The sequence below is a fragment of the Pseudochaenichthys georgianus genome, unplaced genomic scaffold (assembly GCF_902827115.2).
Source record: "Pseudochaenichthys georgianus unplaced genomic scaffold, fPseGeo1.2 scaffold_2298_arrow_ctg1, whole genome shotgun sequence".
Lineage (NCBI taxonomy): Eukaryota > Metazoa > Chordata > Actinopteri > Perciformes > Channichthyidae > Pseudochaenichthys > Pseudochaenichthys georgianus.
Window position 1 is genome coordinate 1 of NW_027262909.1, and position 20,929 is coordinate 20,929.

The following is a 20,929-nucleotide window of genomic DNA, read 5'->3' on the forward strand; positions in this document are numbered from 1 at the left end:
TATTCCTGTATTTATTCATTTATTTGTTCAGTGATGTTTTTATTGCTACTTTTATTTATGCTTTTATTTATTTATACTTAAAACATGTTCCGACCTCTATAGAGAGGCGAAGTCCCTCCCTTTCCGGGAGCCTCCATGGGACCCCGGAAGCGTAAAATTATACATTGAAGTCAATGGAGAGAGAAAGGTTATCTTTTGATCCCGTTTGAATTGTGCCACGAATGACACATATGATGTTTGTCAATTTAAAAGAATATTTTGCAAGTCAAAAAAATTAAAATGTGTCGTAAAACTGTGAAGTTACACATTTTTTTGTGTGAAACCGCTGAGTGAACTACAGGTCTCTGGTCTCGCACAATACGCGTCACCATCACAAAGACGGCCGTCACGTTAGCAAATTTCACCTGTTTCTTTCAGAATGAGAATAAAAGTATAAAACGAGGTGACTACAAGTCTGGACACGTTGAGAGCTGTACATACACGAAAGGGGAGTTATTCGGTTCTGTAAGAGCAGCGGGACCGGCTTTACAAGATGTTGGTGAGTAATATGAGTGCAATGTGTAACGTTAATGTCAGCTAGCTAACATTAGCTAACAAGGTACACTAACGTGTTTTGTTTCAGTAACTAGTTTTCTCCTTTAGAACTTCGTGGTCTGTGTGTGTGCTGTGGATAACATTAGTGTTCACAAGAACAAGGTATACTCCCGTGTTTTGTTTTAGTTGCTCTTCAGATTGAAACGGCCAGTTTTATATCGACTATACTGTATGTGTGATCTCCTTTTACATCTCGTTGTGTCGTTTGAGTTTATTTGCTGTGTGTAGATTCAAGGGTTTTGGTTATCTTGTCAATTTGTTTGGTTATCCAGGCACAGCTGTGCGTGACTCCCTCGGGTACACTGGTATGTGTTTTCCTAATGTAGAGAGCATTGATTAATTAATAAACTACACACTGAGTCTAGATCCTGACCAAGTCCTTTTTTATTGTTGATCAAATGTTTTTCAAAAATGTATTCATACACATTTAGAAAAATACAATGTACAATCACAACCAGTACAACACACATTACAACAAATACAGAAAAAACAACCAATAACAACAATCAGACAAAACTATGGAAAAATAACCCCTCCCACCCCCAGATCCGGACCATCCTTGTATTATTGCTCATTCAATCTATTATAGCATGCTAACAAACATGGTACTTTCTTTATTTGTACAGATCTGCATGGGAGGCGATGGCGCGATGCAGAGCGCTGTCTGTGATTGTGCACGGGGGATGTACAAATGCAGCCACGCTGCAGCATTGGCAATATGTGCCATGTGGCAGATCAGCTCCACAGATGTTGAGTGCCAGTGGAGGAAGCCTGGCACTTCCAAAGTAGTCCAGCCGGTGTCTCAACTCTACCAACAGTGAGAGGAGACATACAACCCACTGGCCAGAGACATCGCCACTCAGGATGTAGACTGGTTCAGGTCTGCACTGAGGGGCGCACAGTGTGGCATGGCATGGCTTCACCTGAGCCAGAGCCGCGGCCTCAACATCAGGCCATTGTCACCGTGCCGGAGCTGGTGAAGGGGGTCGGGGGCTTGAGGCAATTCTTGCCTCAATGCGACTGAGCAGAGACCAGCAAGCTGCCATCCAGACAGCCACCGGAGGACAGCGGACAAAGTGGCAGTTACACAGGCGGGGCAGGTTGACAGCCAGCAAGTTTGGTTCTGTGCTGCGGTCGGGACTTTCATCCACTCCATGCGCGTCCCTCATGAAGAGGGTGCTCGGGGGGTACAACTTGGACGGAGTCATGGCTGTCAACTGGGGGGTTTTAAACGAGGCCGAAGGGGTGAAGGCTTTTGTGCAGGCCTCTCAGGAGACAGTGTTCGAGTCTGGTCTCTTTGTGAGTGAGTCAGTGTTTTGGGAGCATCCCCCGATGGACTTGTGCAGCCATCTGCCCTGCTGGAGGTGAAGTGTCCACCATCATTATATAGGATATATATATATATATATATATATATTTGTATACATATCTGTAAATTGTATAATTTTATTTGATTTAAAAGTATTTTTGATCTCTGTCTATAAACACAAACTGAGTAAGATTGACAATAAAGTTGACTTTGAAAAATATATATATTCTTTATGAAAATAGTTGACTGTTGGAGAAATGAATCCAAATGAAACGTTGGACTGAACTACAACTACGCCTTTAAATCTCTACGGACTGTTCTTCAGTGGGATGGCAAGTTCCTATCTTTAAACATTTATTAGTTTTTTCTCAGAACAGATTTGATTGAAGTTAATTTAACTTAACCATGTAAGGTCATTATTAAAAAGGTACAATCAATTTGTTTAGGGTTGAATAAAATAATGATAAACATTTCATTTGGATAATTTACTGACAGAATAAGAAACTCAATGATGCTCTACTCACCTGTTCCTTTTAATAAAGTGAAACCGTTGAAACGATAGATTTTAGTAAACTTAAAAATAACCTTCTCCAAAAGCTATCAAGGAATATACCGAATACTTGTTTTAGAACTTTATTACATATTTTTATATAAATAGTTTGAGTGATCCATAATTGACAGAAGCTTGTGTTTACACTGACCTGTCACTCATATATTAATGTCTTTGTAACTTCAGTAAACCACGACCTCACTCATTTCTTTCATCACGGTTCAGTAAACTAAGTGACACATGAACCAGTTTAATAATTATAATAACGTAGGATTGCAACTCTTTGAAACTGTAGGGGCTCTTAAAAGAGCCGTTGTGTTTGGGTGTGCTGGTCTCAGGTCAGTCTAAGCCCTCTCTCGCGGATGCGGCGGGCCAGCTGGATGTCCTTGGGCATGATGTTGACCCTCTTTGCTTGGTTCATCTTACTGGGGGGCAGCTACATGGATGTCGGTGCAGTCCACAGTCATTGTGCAGTTGAAGGCAGAATGAATGTATTATCGACTCAGAATGAAGCACAACTTCATGTCATACAACACATTGACTTTATTTGTAATTGTGTAAAAAAATAAAGCATTGATTAGCAAGCAGGACCTGCAGGAACAGAGCACGGTGATGGATGGAGCTGGGAAGAGAAGAATAAAGAAAACAGATCAACTTCATTATCGGATATTAAAAATTCAATTTCAAAACAAGTTGCCGCTCCTACAGTTTTCTAGTGTGTAAAGATGATTTCACTTGACCTATGCACAATATCACACTCAATACATGTGTGTCTCTGGGGGGGGCATTGTGCCTTTGATGTATATAAATAATATACCATAACCAAATACTATTACGTACAGTGGAAGTCAGGTTGCCAGAGCAGGTCAGGGTGCATGTTCCTCAGGGTCTCAGCAGTTACAGGTGAGGGAAAGGAAACAAAAGAGAAAAAGGTCAGTAACAACACTTTGAATAATTATCTCTTTTAATAATGTTCTCTCAGTAATCACTCAACTACTGTCTTTCCAACAAACAGATTGACTCACTATCATCACGATGAAACACGTCCAGAAGAATGGACCACAGATGGAAATTAGCTATTAGCTATAATCTGGCATATTGCATCTCTTCTCTTTGCTGAGATTAATGTTTGTGTATGCATGGTCCTTCTATAAATAAATACATGTCATGCAAAGCTGCCTGCCTTCCTTCGACTCTCCCTGAACTGCCTGATCTTTTAATGTTCAATGTTAACCATTTGAGCAGATAGCATTAAGTAGAAAAGATCGCAGATGCTAATCTGCCGTTAGCCTACCTCCCGCCCCCTTAGCACCTGGCGATAGGTTCCTCTTCAAATGTTTCAGAAAATACTTAACATCATGACTACTCTTACTGTTTAACATTTGGGTTCACTTCATGTTAAGGCTAATACAAATGACAAGGCTAAGTAATGTGATGCTAACTAACGTGCTCGCTACTAGCTATGTAGCTAGCTTGACTGTGTTCCATGCACAACATGTGTATTACCTGAGATCTCTGATCCAGCGACTCCTGGTCCTTTCATCAGACGGGAAGCGATAGAACGAGCTATGATCTATAAGTGTGATCACTTATGTGATTGCAACCTGGTACAAAGCACACAGGCATCTTGTAAAAGTGAATTTATTTTTAGCAATCTCTTATTTATTGGAGGGAATAAATCAGTTATGAGATCTTCTTCTTCTTCTTCGCTTTAATTACGAGTCGCAACCACTTGGAGCATTATCGCCTGTGACATCACTTATGCGAGCCAGAATGGGATTTGGGATTTGTAGTCTTTGTAGTCGCGTATTTTTCATAGTCTTATATTTCAACAGTTTTACGACAAAATGTGACTTTTTTGACATGGAACTTATTGTTTAAGATTGACAAACATCATATGTGTAGTTCGTGGCACAATTCAAACGGGATCAAAAGATACGTGTTCTCTCTCCATTGAATTCAATGTTAATTTTTCGCTTCCGGGGTCCCATGGGCCGGAAGTAGATGGGCGTGACTTCGCCTCTCTATATGAGTGAGGGTCTGAGCTCTCTATTGCATCGTGTCACCGGGCCCGGGTACAGGAGGGGTAATATGGTTCTTAGTATACATCCATGGGTAATATGAGCGTTGTGGTTCAACCGATCTAAAGCACTTTCTGCTTCCAGCCAATCGGTTCACTGAAAGGTTCATCTGAGGCTTCATCATGGGCTTCATGTGCACGCGAGACCCCCTGTTGGTGAGCAGGTGGAAAACAGCCACATATTATTTGTAATCTTTGACATACTAAAAATACTGGAAATAATTATACAAAAGTGTAAAAGATGTAAAATGTGTTTGTAATCCTGTATTAACAGAATGTTGCACCAGTGAGTGTTTTAAAATGACTGTATATAATAATAATAAAAGCAATGTATCAACACAGTATCTTGTTGTTATATCTATACATAAATAAATGTAAATGTCTGCTGCCTTCTAGAAAGACAAAAGAAGCAATATGTGTTCGAAACTGGAAAAGAGAAGGGTTTAACTTCGCAGAGGGCAGTGAATGTGCTTGTGATTCATGGAACAATTTTATTGGTTTTTGTTTAAAAACAATGTTTTTTCCACAGTTTTCGGGCTTAGACGATTTATTTTCTTTGACACAACTTCTCCTGCCTTTGAAAAGACCCTTTCACACGGGACTGAGGAAGCAGGTGTGCACACAAAAGTGACCGCAAGTTTGGATACACATGTTTTTGTGTCTGCCTGTAGTCCAGAGGGTCCTCCAAGCGTCCGATATTTGGTTTCAACAGTTGCGTCAGCTGTGCATTCTTGGTCTTCCTGGACATCTTCACAGTCTGATCCACTTTATGCCAGAGTTTGTTTCCTGAAAAGTATACACAGAGAGTGTCAGTGGATGTAGTAATTACTTCAAAATTAATAAAATCAAGCTGTGTTAAGAATGAGTATCTTGTAACTTTCTTTTATTTGCATGATAAAGTGAAGTTAACATGGTTCAATTATAAAATATATTATTCCAAAATATTAAATGACAAACCTTTAGCAGGTCCACCTCCATGTCCCTCCTTGTTCTCATGTATGGCACGATAATGCGGAAGAAGTATTGTTATTGTATCCCAGTTCCCTGGAGCACAATAAACACTTCACCTTTGAATGAAATAGATAAAGTAAAAAAATGAACCGTACAAAATCTAACATAATACATCTGTTGTAATATACTAAGTATGCAACCTACCTTATTGGGTGAAATCACATCAAAGTGTTCCACACAGGGGAAGTCCTTCTCTTCTTTGCTGGCTCCATTCTAACGAGTTGCAAAAATAGTTGCCCAAAGAAAAAAAAAAGTTTTAACAACACGTTTATTTATTGACTTTTCTTTCCTGTATAATCATTTTGCGCAAAGATGGCACTGTTTGTCAGAGCACTTCATCCTTCTGGGATTTCATGAAGAACAGCTCCAACGCCTGTGAGTATGGGAACACCTCTGGTGCTGGTCCATTAACTGCCAGTGTTTCCCACAGATCTGTTTCCCACATATATGAAATATACTGGGGGGGGGGGGGGGGGGGGGTGAGGTGACGTGCAACAACATTAACCTTTCTGTTGGTCGCTTGTTAGCAGACCCTTCACGCGATGGCAGAGCGAACAGGTACAGGCAGGGCCCATAATGATAGCCCTATAGTTTAAATCTACTACCCACACATGAACATATGGAAATGGGTTACTATTTAAAAAAATAAATGTATTTAGGAACCTATCCATGTGATTTTTAGTGGGGGTCGACCTCAAATCCTCTAGGGGGTCCAAGGGCATGCCCCCCCCCCCCGGTAAGATTTTATTTTTTATTTTGGAGTTAAATGCATCAATCTGGTGCATTTTGAGGGCAAAATAAAGAGACTAGATCTATGGAAACACCTATATTAAACAGAACTGTATACATTTCAATAATCATAAAATCATGGCCATAACCAATAACATACCATTTCCAATATGAAAAAAACACTGAAACTTGTTTATTAATTTATTTTTGGTTCATTTATAGTTTTGAGTGTGTCTGTGCTCCAAAGACTAGTTTTCTCTCAACAAGTTTTAAAAGTGTATCTTACCTTTTTTCACCCAGTTAACTTTTATTTATTTATTCATGCATATTTTACTAATCACATCACATTTCATTTAGCTGCCGCTTTTATCCAAAGCGACTTATAATGACCGATTACAGGGACATTCTCCCTGGAGTAACTAAGGGCTAAGTGCCTTACTCAAGGGCACACTAGTGGTGGTGTTCCTGGCGGGATTTGAACTCACAGCCTTCCGATCTTCAGCCCACCTCACTATCCATTAGACCAGGAGTGGCCAACCCGCGGCTCTTTGCCCAGTCTCATGCGGCTCCTCAGTTCATATCGAATTTTAATTGTGTTTTGTTTTTTTGGGGAAAATGTATCCCAGTTCACAAAGGGTTAACAACACACAAGTTCCAGCCCAATCGTTACACAGAGTTGAACAAATAAGTGCTTTAGCCAATCAGAATGCAGATCCTGCAGTACTGGAGGCGGGCTTTACTGCACTCGCGATGTGACAGTGCAGGGAGAGATCTGCTTCCGATCGGCAGAAATATAACTCGGATAAAACCGTAATAACTCAATGTAATGTTGTCAAATCAAAATGGTAACAACTTGCAGTGGTATGTGTGCATTTGAGAAGGCCTGCTCCCGGAAGCTGGCAGCTGACACAGAAGGACTCCCGAATTGGGTGATTCGCGGTAAAAAAATAAACAAGAGAGAAAGTGCATCTCTGTCAGCAGAGCTTCTGTCAGTCAGAGGGTTAGGTACAAGTTGAGATGTCATGTGAGGAGAATTAACTCAAATACACTTCATTTATTTACATTTATTTTTAAATAACTGTCATGAATGTGTGTGTGAGATACAGACGGGGAGAAAAAAGTCCAGGCATATTTTTATGAAATTATTAACAAAGATCGCAAATGTGCCCTTTCATGCATTTGAGCCCCTTCCACATCCTCTGCACGTTTCAAGAAGCAACATGCAGTAAGATAACTACTTTTTCAAACGTTTTGAAGTGAGAGTTTGTGTGTGAGACACAATATTAATGATTGACAATAACTGGCCTCTGGACTTAATACTGGTAGCAGAGGTTTAAGTCCATTTCTGTCAATATCATGGACTGTGACATTTATAGGAAATCTGGCTGAGCGGAGGTATATTTTTCTGTATGTGAGAGGGTGTGTGTGTGTCTATGGGAGGGTGTGTCTTTGAGTGTGTGTGTGTGTGTGTGTGTGTGTGTGTGTGTGTGTGTGTGTGTGTGTGTGTGTGTGTGTGTGTGTGTCAATTATTGTTCATTTTTAGATTTTCATTTTATACGTGTGAGAGATAGAGAGGGGCACACAGAAAGGCTGAAAGCAAAAGAGAGGTCGGGGACATACACCCAGCATGTGTGTCTGTGTGTATGATGTGGCTCTTTGCAGTAACACAGTAAAATGATTGGCTCTTTACCTCTGATTGGTTGGCCACCCCTGCATTAGACCAATCACTACCCTCTCAAATGGAAATATGTGTTTACATAACTGGTGACCACACCGTTTGAGACCCACTGAGAAGTTAGACTAAGTTAACTATCTAAACACTCAGAGAGTCCTTTACCTCACCTGAGCTGAACTTATCCCGAGCTTGAATGACACACAGAGACCAATCAAGGGCTTTGATTTGTGATCTGTATGACAGTGGCCATGTCGGCAGGCCACGTCATGTGGACAGCCAGTCACCCTGTGTGAGGCAGGCCACTTAACAGGCCAGAAGGAGGCGAGATCAGTGCAAGGGAGCGAGGGATCATTGTCCACAAGTTAATCGATCGCAGATGGCGTCGTGGACACGGACGAATACAAAAAAAAACAACCTAAATGGGTCGCGAAATATACTTGGGCGGCCGTTAATATACCTGGGCGGCCCGCCCAAGTATATTAACGGCCGCCCAAGTATAGTCTATGTGTGGGAAACCCTGACATTTGTATCTCAGCACATTCTCTTTCAGCAGTCCTCCTAATAAGATTACAAATGGTCCTGGGGATTCTTTCCATGTTCTAAGTTGAATACATAATTAGTGGTACAGGTAAGGACATCTTCATTAAAACCACATTGACACAAAATATGAAAAACCCAACAACGAGTTGATCAGCAGGATTTGGTTATCCAGCTACCAATGATTATTTTACTTTAGGTTGTTGCTTATCAGTTATCTTTTGAACGGTCTTTCCCAAAAGCCAAAGACATTTCTGGGAATATGAATTAGCATTAAAATAAGTACCCAGATCAAAGGTTGTATGGCTTCACAGGAATGAGTGGAACTAGCCCCTGCTCCGCCTGCAACCCCTCCTGGGGGCTAACGCTGCTGAATGTTGACTAAATACACTTGTTGTAAGTTGATTTAAAGACTTGGTGCTTTTAAGTGCAAAAGGAAATACCCAAGTTAGACACTTGATGTGAATACACATGTCAATCACGTGTGAGTTTTTAAAAAGCAACGTTAAAGTGCGGAAGCTTGAGGAACAGAGGCCCCCTTAAACATGGAGCAGGAGATAAAGTCCTTTTTCAAAGCAGACATTTGACCTGGTAAAGAAACACATAATGACGTGTTGCTCATTTACAGTTCAATCAGGAGAGACTTCATTTTGTTTGAAGAACATTTCTTGACACATGTCATATGATAAATGTTAAGTCTTTGGCGATTAGACCCCGATCCTGAAATGGTATATCTGAGGCGACACAACAGTCTGTGTGAGTTCTTTGGCGTCAGCTTGGCGTGTCCCTACCTTAAAGGGGGAAATGCAGCCGTGAGCATATAGGGAACCCCCGGGGTCTAGACACTGGTGGTGATGCTGAAGATCTGGATGTGATGAGGAGATGTGATGAAGAGGAGGTGTGATGAGGAGGAGGCGGGCCGCAGCATGAAAACCTGAAGTCACAGCTGACTGCAGGAGAGAGGAGAACCATTTTAAAGTTTGGCTGCAGCTCGGTGATTGGCTGCTGGAGAACGAGGTGAATGTAATGGGTTATAGGCAACGCCCGTGATGAGCTGATAATATGCAGCTAAGGAGTGAACGTATACATACCCAGTCTTCCTGAAAGAACTTGCGCTGAGCTTCATTTAAATCAAGTCTCCCAGAAATCAGTGACACATGGTGACAGTGCATTTTATACTGTGACAGTCCAAGACGTCTTATATGTTCATTTCATTCATTTCTTATTTTAACAGTTACTTACCTGAATATAATTGTATCTTTAATTGTAATAATTTGTCTGATATATCTTGTGTGAATCTGCCCTGTTTTTCAATCTCCAGTGTTGCTGCTGTTTAAACTCCTGAATTACCCCACAGGGATTAATAAAGTTCCATGTTATCTTATCTTACTCACAGGAATACATTGTGGGGAAACGAGACATCTTTTTCTATTCAATATATGGATATCTTGGCCTTTAATAAAGCTGTTATTATTGTTTTTGAAGCTTGTGTTATAGTGCCCCCTGTTGCCGACAAAGCAGAACTGCATAGCGCTTCTCAAAAAGTCAAAACAATTTAAGGAGTACTTTTAAAAGGTTAGCACTACAGGAAGCACCTAGGTAAACATACTTGTTCGTCTGTAAAGCAACCTTATGCGATGCTATTTCTCTGTTATTAAAATGTGTTTTAATAGCTCTGTTAAACTAAGAAACCAACATTAGCTTCACTCACCTCATGTGTTTAAGGAGTCCGTAGGCTTCTATCAGTGAGTGGACCATACTTGCCTGGAAATGAGCAGAGAATTACATTTAAATATTGAAAAGAACCAGTGAGTAAAACGCCTCACAGTGAACTAACGTTTCAAGGTAACTCACCCTGTTTGGTACTTTGGATAAACTATCGCAAGTCTGGATGTATTCCGGGCTGTAAACATAAGCCACCTTCCGCTTACAACTGCTGTCATCATCGCTGTCTCCGCTGCAACTCATTTACGATGAATTAAAGATATTTAAAGGAGAATAAATGGAGCTAAAAAACAATTTACAATGAAGGGATGCAAGCGTCTTCTCCAGTGTGGTGTTACACCAGGGGTGGGGAACCTTTTTCCTCTCAAGGGCCATTTACATTTTTTCAACATCCTCCGAGGGCCGTACAAATTATTGACCTCTGCTTAAAAAAACTAAAATCACAGCCCATTTATTTCTTCTTTCTTTCATGCTGTGCAAAGAAAAAGCAACCTCTGAATCCAGATATCTTACCATGACTCACGTATGTGCATGCACATGCACGGTTGTGGCATGACCACCAAAACAGAAAGATGTGCAAATGTATTTAGTTTCCTATCCATGTGGACATGATTTAAGTGGGGGGGTGGGACCTAACCTCCTCCCGGGAAGATTTTTTTTTAAATGTTGAAGTTAAAAGCATCAATCTGATGCACTTTGAGAGCAACGTTAAGAGATCTATGGATACATCTCTCAACACCCACATGAAACAGAACGGTAAAAACAGATTTACTTTTTCTTTATGGACATTTTACAAATCACTCCCCTTTCAAACTGTATTCTTGTTTATTAATAACAACTTTTTTTTACTGTCATATAGTATTTTATACCTGTTTACTTTATTCTCTTATTTTTGTATAACTATAATGTTCATATAAAGATGTGCCTTTACCTCACTGGTTGTAGAAAAAGCTTCTTATATTCGTTAGCATAGCTAGCTAACCAGATGCTAATAACAACAAAGTTATTGACTGTATGATCAGTATGACAGATGAACAGATCGCCACTGGGCTTTCAACTAAAGACACAGACACGCAGAAACTGCGGCATGTGTACGGCTCCTTATCTGAAGTGCCGAACCACGTTCTGGTCAACACACTCTCACTCCCTAAGCGTCCAATAGCGACGTTTGGTCAGTGTCCGTGGCGTCCAATTTTGACGCTCCTAGTCTCCTTCAGCGTCATAAAGGGACGCAAATAGCTTTCAACTGATTGCAATGTATTCCCATCTGCGTCGGGATTTGACGCTCATGGAAGCACGGCATTCGTTTATGCCGGCTGCCCTTAAAGGCAATGTGAGCATCCATTCCCATTGGATAACGGAGAATTTTACACCCGGAAGTAAGTACTCCTCTTACTGTCGATTGATTTTACAGTGATATCTGCACTACTCATCGACTACAAAACACCAGATTATCCTTGTTAATTACACAACATTGATTGGTTTAAATTGTGTGCAATGCTTTTGTATTTTTCCCCTTCGATTCGGAGAAACAAATATGTTTTCTGAGTAAAGAATGGCAGAAGACACTACACTACCCAGAATCCCCAGCTATCGTTTGGCCTACACCATGTGCTCTGTTTGACAAACCACAAACCGTTTTTTTTCACCATTCATTCCGATGGCTGGCGTCTATGTCACGTGATCTTCAAATTTCTCCCTGCAGAAAAAGAAAACATGGCCGAACTTCGTTTTATTCTGGGTGTAAAATGCCTATTTTAAAGTTAGTTTGGCCATTAAAATGCGTTTTGATGTCATTTGATGCGAGAAATATGAGTTGTTATTTCAGATTATGTGTGCAGTGGATGTACATGATCTTTAGTTTGCTAGTTATTACGAAGATTACTTCAAGATTACTTGTTTTAGAACTTTATTACATATTTTTATATAAATAGTTTGAGTGATCCATAATTGACAGAAGCTTGTGTTTACACTGACCTGTCACTCATATATTAATGTCTTTGTAACTTCAGTAAACCACGACCTCACTCATTTCTTTCATCACGGTTCAGTAAACTAAGTGACATGAACCAGTTTAATAATTATAATAACGTAGGATTGCAACTCTTTGAAACTGTAGCTCTTAAAAGAGCCGTTGTGTTTGGGTGTGCTGGTCTCAGGTCAGTCTAAGCCCTCTCTCGCGGATGCGGCGGGCCAGCTGGATGTCCTTGGGCATGATGGTGACCCTCTTTGCTTGGTTCATCTTACTGGGGGACAGCTACATGGATGTCGGTGCAGTCCACAGTCAGTGTGCAGTTGAAGGCAGAATGAATGTATTATCGACTCAGAATGAAGCACAACTTCATGTCATACAACACATTGACTTTATTTGTAATTGTGTAAAAAAAATAAAGCATTGATTAGCAAGCAGGACCTGCAGGAACAGAGCACGGTGATGGATGGAGCTGGGAAGAGAGAAGAATAAAGAAAACAGATCAACTTCATTATCGGATATTAAAAATTCAATTTCAAAACAAGTTGCCGCTCCTACAGTTTTCTAGTGTGTAAAGATGATTTCACTTGACCTATGCACAATATCACACTCAATACATGTGTGTCTCTGGGGGGGGCATTGTGCCTTTGATGTATATAAATAATATACCATAACCAAATACTATTACGTACAGTGGAAGTCAGGTTGCCAGAGCAGGTCAGGGTGCATGTTCCTCAGGGTCTCAGCAGTTACAGGTGAGGGAAAGGAAACAAAAGAGAAAAAGGTCAGTAACAACACTTTGAATAATTATCTCTTTTAATAATGTTCTCTCAGTAATCACTCAACTACTGTCTTTCCAACAAACAGATTGACTCACTATCATCACGATGAAACACGTCCAGAAGAATGGACCACAGATGGAAATTAGCTATTAGCTATAATCTGGCATATTGCATCTCTTCTCTTTGCTGAGATTAATGTTTGTGTATGCATGGTCCTTCTATAAATAAATACATGTCATGCAAAGCTGCCTGCCTTCCTTCGACTCTCCCTGAACTGCCTGATCTTTTAATGTTCAATGTTAACCATTTGAGCAGATAGCATTAAGTAGAAAAGATCGCAGATGCTAATCTGCCGTTAGCCTACCTCCCGCCCCCTTAGCACCTGGCGATAGGTTCCTCTTCAAATGTTTCAGAAAATACTTAACATCATGACTACTCTTACTGTTTAACATTTGGGTTCACTTCATGTTAAGGCTAATACAAATGACAAGGCTAAGTAATGTGATGCTAACTAACGTGCTCGCTACTAGCTATGTAGCTAGCTTGACTGTGTTCCATGCACAACATGTGTATTACCTGAGATCTCTGATCCAGCGACTCCTGGTCCTTTCATCAGACGGGAAGCGATAGAACGAGCTATGATCTATAAGTGTGATCACTTATGTGATTGCAACCTGGTACAAAGCACACAGGCATCTTGTAAAAGTGAATTTATTTTTAGCAATCTCTTATTTATTGGAGGGAATAAATCAGTTATGAGATCTTCTTCTTCTTCTTCGCTTTAATTACGAGTCGCAACCACTTGGAGCATTATCGCCTGTGACATCACTTATGCGAGCCAGAATGGGATTTGGGATTTGTAGTCTTTGTAGTCGCGTATTTTTCATAGTCTTATATTTCAACAGTTTTACGACAAAATGTGACTTTTTTGACATGGAACTTATTGTTTAAGATTGACAAACATCATATGTGTAGTTCGTGGCACAATTCAAAGGGGATCAAAAGATACGTGTTCTCTCTCCATTGAATTCAATGTTAATTTTTCGCTTCCGGGGTCCCATGGGCCGGAAGTAGATGGGCGTGACTTCGCCTCTCTATATGAGTGAGGGTCTGAGCTCTCTTGATTGCATCGTGTCACCGGGCCCGGGTACAGGAGGGGTAATATGGTTCTTAGTATACATCCATGGGTAATATGAGCGTTGTGGTTCAACCGATCTAAAGCACTTTCTGCTTCCAGCCAATCGGTTCACTGAAAGGTTCATCTGAGGCTTCATCATGGGCTTCATGTGCACGCGAGACCCCCTGTTGGTGAGCAGGTGGAAAACAGCCACATATTATTTGTAATCTTTGACATACTAAAAATACTGGAAATAATTATACAAAAGTGTAAAAGATGTAAAATGTATTTGTAATCCTGTATTAACAGAATGTTGCACCAGTGAGTGTTTTAAAATGACTGTATATAATAATAATAAAAGCAATGTATCAACACAGTATCTTGTTGTTATATCTATACATAAATAAATGTAAATGTCTGCTGCCTTCTAGAAAGACAAAAGAAGCAATATGTGTTCGAAACTGGAAAAGAGAAGGGTTTAACTTCGCAGAGGGCAGTGAATGTGCTTGTGATTCATGGAACAATTTTATTGGTTTTTGTTTAAAAACAATGTTTTTTCCACAGTTTTCGGGCTTAGACGATTTATTTTCTTTGACACAACTTCTCCTGCCTTTGAAAAGACCCTTTCACACGGGACTGAGGAAGCAGGTGTGCACACAAAAGTGACCGCAAGTTTGGATAAACATGTTTTTGTGTCTGCCTGTAGTCCAGAGGGTCCTCCAAGCGTCCGATATTTGGTTTCAACAGTTGCGTCAGCTGTGCATTCTTGGTCTTCCTGGACATCTTCACAGTCTGATCCACTTTATGCCAGAGTTTGTTTCCTGAAAAGTATACACAGAGAGTGTCAGTGGATGTAGTAATTACTTCAAAATTAATAAAATCAAGCTGTGTTAAGAATGAGTATCTTGTAACTTTCTTTTATTTGCATGATAAAGTGAAGTTAACATGGTTAAATTATAAAATATATTATTCCAAAATATTAAATGACAAACCTTTAGCAGGTCCACCTCCATGTCCCTCCTTGTTCTCATGTATGGCACGATAATGCGGAAGAAGTGTTGTTATTGTATCCCAGTTCCCTGGAGCACAATAAACACTTCACCTTTGAATGAAATAGAAAAGTAAAAAAATGAACCGTACAAAATCTAACATAATGCATCTGTTGTAATATACTAAGTATGCAACCTACCTTATTGGTGAAATCACATCAAAGTGTTCCACACAGGGGAAGTCCTTCTCTTCTTTGCTGGCTCCATTCTAACGAGTTGCAAAAATAGTTGCCCGAAAAAAAAGAAAAAAAAAGTTTTAACAACACGTTTATTTATTGACTTTTCTTTCCTGTATAATCATTTTGCGCAAAGATGGCACTGTTTGTCAGAGCACTTCATCCTTCTGGGATTTCATGAAGAACAGCTCCAACGCCTGTGAGTATGGGAACACCTCTGGTGCTGGTCCATTAACTGCCAGTGTTTCCCACAGATCTGTTTCCCACATATATGAAATATACTGGGGGGGGGGGGGGTGAGGTGACGTGCAACAACATTAACCTTTCTGTTGGTCGCTTGTTAGCAGACCCTTCACGCGATGGCAGAGCGAACAGGTACAGGCAGGGCCCATAATGATAGCCCTATAGTTTAAATCTACTACCCACACATGAACATATGGAAATGGGTTACTATTTAAAAAAATAAATGTATTTAGGAACCTATCCATGTGATTTTTAGTGGGGGTCGACCTCAAATCCTCTAGGGGGTCCAAGGGCATGCCCCCCCCCCCCCCGGTAAGATTTTATTTTTTATTTTGGAGTTAAATGCATCAATCTGGTGCATTTTGAGGGCAAAATAAAGAGACTAGATCTATGGAAACACCTATATTAAACAGAACTGTATACATTTCAATAATCATAAAATCATGGCCATAACCAATAACATACCATTTCCAATATGAAAAAAACACTGAAACTTGTTTATTAATTTATTTTTGGTTCATTTATAGTTTTGAGTGTGTCTGTGCTCCAAAGACTAGTTTTCTCTCAACAAGTTTTAAAAGTGTATCTTACCTTTTTTCACCCAGTTAACTTTTATTTATTTATTCATGCATATTTTACTAATCACATCACATTTCATTTAGCTGCCGCTTTTATCCAAAGCGACTTATAATGACCGATTACAGGGACATTCTCCCTGGAGTAACTAAGGGCTAAGTGCCTTACTCAAGGGCACACTAGTGGTGGTGTTCCTGGCGGGATTTGAACTCACAGCCTTCCGATCTCCAGCCCACCTCACTATCCATTAGACCAGGAGTGGCCAACCCCCGGCTCTTTGCCCAGTCTCATGCGGCTCCTCAGTTCATATCGAATTTTAATTGTGTTTTGTTTTTTTGGGGAAAATGTATCCCAGTTCACAAAGGGTTAACAACACACAAGTTCCAGCCCAATCGTTACACAGAGTTGAACAAATAAGTGCTTTAGCCAATCAGAATGCAGATCCTGCAGTACTGGAGGCGGGCTTTACTGCACTCGCGATGTGACAGTGCAGGGAGAGATCTGCTTCCGATCGGCAGAAATATAACTCGGATAAAACCGTAATAACTCAATGTAATGTTGTCAAATCAAAATGGTAACAACTTGCAGTGGTATGTGTGCATTTGAGAAGGCCTGCTCCCGGAAGCTGGCAGCTGACACAGAAGGACTCCCGAATTGGGTGATTCGCGGTAAAAAAATAAACAAGAGAGAAAGTGCATCTCTGTCAGCAGAGCTTCTGTCAGTCAGAGGGTTAGGTACAAGTTGAGATGTCATGTGAGGAGAATTAACTCAAATACACTTCATTTATTTACATTTATTTTTAAATAACTGTCATGAATGTGTGTGTGAGATACAGACGGGGAGAAAAAAGTCCAGGCATATTTTTATGAAATTATTAACAAAGATCGCAAATGTGCCCTTTCATGCATTTGAGCCCCTTCCACATCCTCTGCACGTTTCAAGAAGCAACATGCAGTAAGATAACTACTTTTTCAAACGTTTTGAAGTGAGAGTTTGTGTGTGAGACACAATATTAATGATTGACAATAACTGGCCTCTGGACTTAATACTGGTAGCAGAGGTTTAAGTCCATTTCTGTCAATATCATGGACTGTGACATTTATAGGAAATCTGGCTGAGCGGAGGTATATTTTTCTGTATGTGAGAGGGTGTGTGTGTGTCTATGGGAGGGTGTGTCTTTGAGTGTGTGTGTGTGTGTGTGTGTGTGTGTGTGTGTGTGTGTGTGTGTGTGTGTGTGTGTGTCAATTATTGTTCATTTTTAGATTTTCATTTTATACGTGTGAGAGATAGAGAGGGGCACACAGAAAGGCTGAAAGCAAAAGAGAGGTCGGGGACATACACCCAGCATGTGTGTCTGTGTGTATGATGTGGCTCTTTGCAGTAACACAGTAAAATGATTGGCTCTTTACCTCTGATTGGTTGGCCACCCCTGCATTAGACCAATCACTACCCTCTCAAATGGAAATATGTGTTTACATAACTGGTGACCACACCGTTTGAGACCCACTGAGAAGTTAGACTAAGTTAACTATCTAAACACTCAGAGAGTCCTTTACCTCACCTGAGCTGAACTTATCCCGAGCTTGAATGACACACAGAGACCAATCAAGGGCTTTGATTTGTGATCTGTATGACAGTGGCCATGTCGGCAGGCCACGTCATGTGGACAGCCAGTCACCCTGTGTGAGGCAGGCCACTTAACAGGCCAGAAGGAGGCGAGATCAGTGCAAGGGAGCGAGGGATCATTGTCCACAAGTTAATCGATCGCAGATGGCGTCGTGGACACGGACGAATACAAAAAAAAAAAACCTAAATGGGTCGCGAAATATACTTGGGCGGCCGTTAATATACCTGGGCGGCCCGCCCAAGTATATTAACGGCCGCCCAAGTATAGTCTATGTGTGGGAAACCCTGACATTTGTATCTCAGCACATTCTCTTTCAGCAGTCCTCCTAATAAGATTACAAATGGTCCTGGGGATTCTTTCCATGTTCTAAGTTGAATACATAATTAGTGGTACAGGTAAGGACATCTTCATTAAAACCACATTGACACAAAATATGAAAAACCCAACAACGAGTTGATCAGCAGGATTTGGTTATCCAGCTACCAATGATTATTTTACTTTAGGTTGTTGCTTATCAGTTATCTTTTGAACGGTCTTTCCCAAAAGCCAAAGACATTTCTGGGAATATGAATTAGCATTAAAATAAGTACCCAGATCAAAGGTTGTATGGCTTCACAGGAATGAGTGGAACTAGCCCCTGCTCCGCCTGCAACCCCTCCTGGGGGCTAACGCTGCTGGATGTTGACTAAACACACTTTCTGTAAGTTGATTTAAAGACTTGGTGCTTTTAAGTGCAAAAGGAAATACCCAAGTTAGACACTTGATGTGAATACACATGTCAATCATGTGTGAGTTTTTAAAAAGCAACGTTAAAGTGCGGAAGCTTGAGGAACAGAGGCCCCCTTAAACATGGAGCAGGAGAGATAAAGTCCTTTTTCAAAGCAGACATTTGACCTGGTAAAGAAACACATAATGACGTGTTGCTCATTTACAGTTCAATCAGGAGAGACTTCATTTTGTTTGAAGAACATTTCTTGACACATGTCATATGATAAATGTTAAGTCTTTGGCGATTAGACCCCGATCCTGAAATGGTATATCTGAGGCGACACAACAGTCTGTGTGAGTTCTTTGGCGTCAGCTTGGCGTGTCCCTACCTTAAAGGGGGAAATGCAGCCGTGAGCATATAGGGAACCCCCGGGGTCTAGACACTGGTGGTGATGCTGAAGATCTGGATGTGATGAGGAGATGTGATGAAGAGGAGGTGTGATGAGGAGGAGGCGGGCCGCAGCATGAACACCTGAAGTCACAGCTGACTGCAGGAGAGAGGAGAACCATTTTAAAGTTTGGCTGCAGCTCGGTGATTGGCTGCTGGAGAACGAGGTGAATGTAATGGGTTATAGGCAACGCCCGTGATGAGCTGATAATATGCAGCTAAGGAGTGAACGTATACATACCCAGTCTTCCTGAAAGAACTTGCGCTGAGCTTCATTTAAATCAAGTGTCCCAGAAATCAGTGACACATGGTGACAGTGCATTTTATACTGTGACAGTCCAAGACGTCTTATATGTTCATTTCATTCATTTCTTATTTTAACAGTTACTTACCTGAATATAATTGTATCTTTAATTGTAATAATTTGTCTGATATATCTTGTGTGAATCTGCCCTGTTTTTCAATCTCCAGTGTTGCTGCTGTTTAAACTCCTGAATTACCCCACAGGGATTAATAAAGGTCCATTTTATCTTATCTTACTCACAGGAATACATTGTGGGGAAACTAGACATCTTTTTCTATTCAATAAATGGATTTCTTGGCCTTTAATAAAGCTGTTATTATTGTTTTTGAAGCTTGTGTTATAGTGCCCCCTGTTGCCGACAAAGCAGAACTGCATAGCGCTTCTCAAAAAGTCAAAACAATTTAAGGAGTACTTTTAAAAGGTTAGCACTACAGGAAGCACCTAGGTAAACATACTTGTTCGTCTGTAAAGCAACCTTATGCGATGCTATTTCTCTGTTATTAAAATGTGTTTTAATAGCTCTGTTAAACTAAGAAACCAACATTAGCTTCACTCACCTCATGTGTTTAAGGAGTCCGTAGGCTTCTATCAGTGAGTGGACCATACTTGCCTGGAAATGAGCAGAGAATTACATTTAAATATTGAAAAGAACCAGTGAGTAAAACGCCTCACAGTGAACTAACGTTTCAAGGTAACTCACCCTGTTTGGTACTTTGGATAAACTATCGCAAGTCTGGATGTATTCCGGGCTGTAAACATAAGCCACCTTCCGCTTACAACTGCTGTCATCATCGCTGTCTCCGCTGCAACTCATTTACGATGAATTAAAGATATTTAAAGGAGAATAAATGGAGCTAAAAAACAATTTACAATGAAGGGATGCAAGCGTCTTCTCCAGTGTGGTGTTACACCGTCAACAGTCGGTGTTACACCACTGCCGGTCTGTTAGAAAAAGATATGACGATTAAAAAAATAAAATATATGCATTTATATTATGATTTGTAATCAATTTAAATATGTGTACTGTTTTTGACAATTTTGGCAACGAATAAAGGGGAGGAATTCTTCCTAACGGTCAGAAATTTGAATCCAACGGTCCGAGTTCGGACGTTTTTTAAAGTAGAACGTATGAGGAGCGAGGAGCACTCTGGGATTTCTTGTAGTCTTTTCACTTTTAGTAATGCTTAGATTTTAAAAGTGTTTAATAGACCGGAATTAGACGGGCGTGACTTCGCCTCCCCACACACTGTGGACTTTATTTACTGGCCATGCGAGACTCCTCCTGCTCAAAGTCGACACAGCTCAGACGTTGTTCCTCCCCTTTCACAGATTTGACAGTTTAAAGATGGGTGCAAGCACTAGTGATGGCGAGATGAAGCCTTATGAAGCTTTGAAGCTTTCCAGCCAATTGGTTCGCAAAAGGGTTCATCTCATGAGGCTTCATCATGGGCTTCATTTGAACACAAACCCCCTGTTGGTCAAAGTGTGTAAAACAGGCAGATTGGACATCTCAACAGTGTGCTCTATCTCATACCGAGTTCCCAATGAGTAAAGCCTTAGAATAACTCTAAACAACGAACATAAAATCATATTTTCATGTTAACAATATTGTATTTATTACAGTTTAATGATTGTGATTGAAAATCCTAAGGAGGCTGGTAAACATTGCAAAGAGGGATTTATATTCCTTAATACTATTCGTAAACTTAACCATGTT

The 20,929-nt window shown here is 40.5% G+C and overlaps 2 long non-coding RNA genes across 3 annotated transcripts; both read right to left on the reverse strand.

The window, feature by feature from the left end:
• Positions 1-2,976: 2,976 nt before the first annotated feature.
• LOC117442008 (uncharacterized) lies at positions 2,977-11,386 on the reverse strand. The gene is made up of 7 exons (XR_004551484.2): positions 10,340-11,386; positions 10,197-10,249; positions 9,277-9,435; positions 5,689-5,757; positions 5,491-5,600; positions 3,294-5,319; positions 2,977-3,075 (listed from the first exon to the last, which is right to left on the reverse strand). It is a non-coding gene; the product is annotated as an uncharacterized lncRNA (long non-coding RNA).
• A 1,184-nt stretch (positions 11,387-12,570) lies between these two features.
• On the reverse strand, positions 12,571-20,862 carry LOC117442006 (uncharacterized). Of its 2 annotated transcripts, XR_004551482.2 has the most exons (7): positions 19,913-20,862; positions 19,770-19,822; positions 18,850-19,008; positions 15,271-15,338; positions 15,074-15,183; positions 12,875-14,902; positions 12,571-12,654 (listed from the first exon to the last, which is right to left on the reverse strand). It is a non-coding gene; the product is annotated as an uncharacterized lncRNA (long non-coding RNA). The 2 variants fall into 2 exon arrangements; XR_004551483.2 differs by lacking the exon at positions 18,850-19,008.
• Between the last annotated feature and the right edge of the window lie 67 nt (positions 20,863-20,929).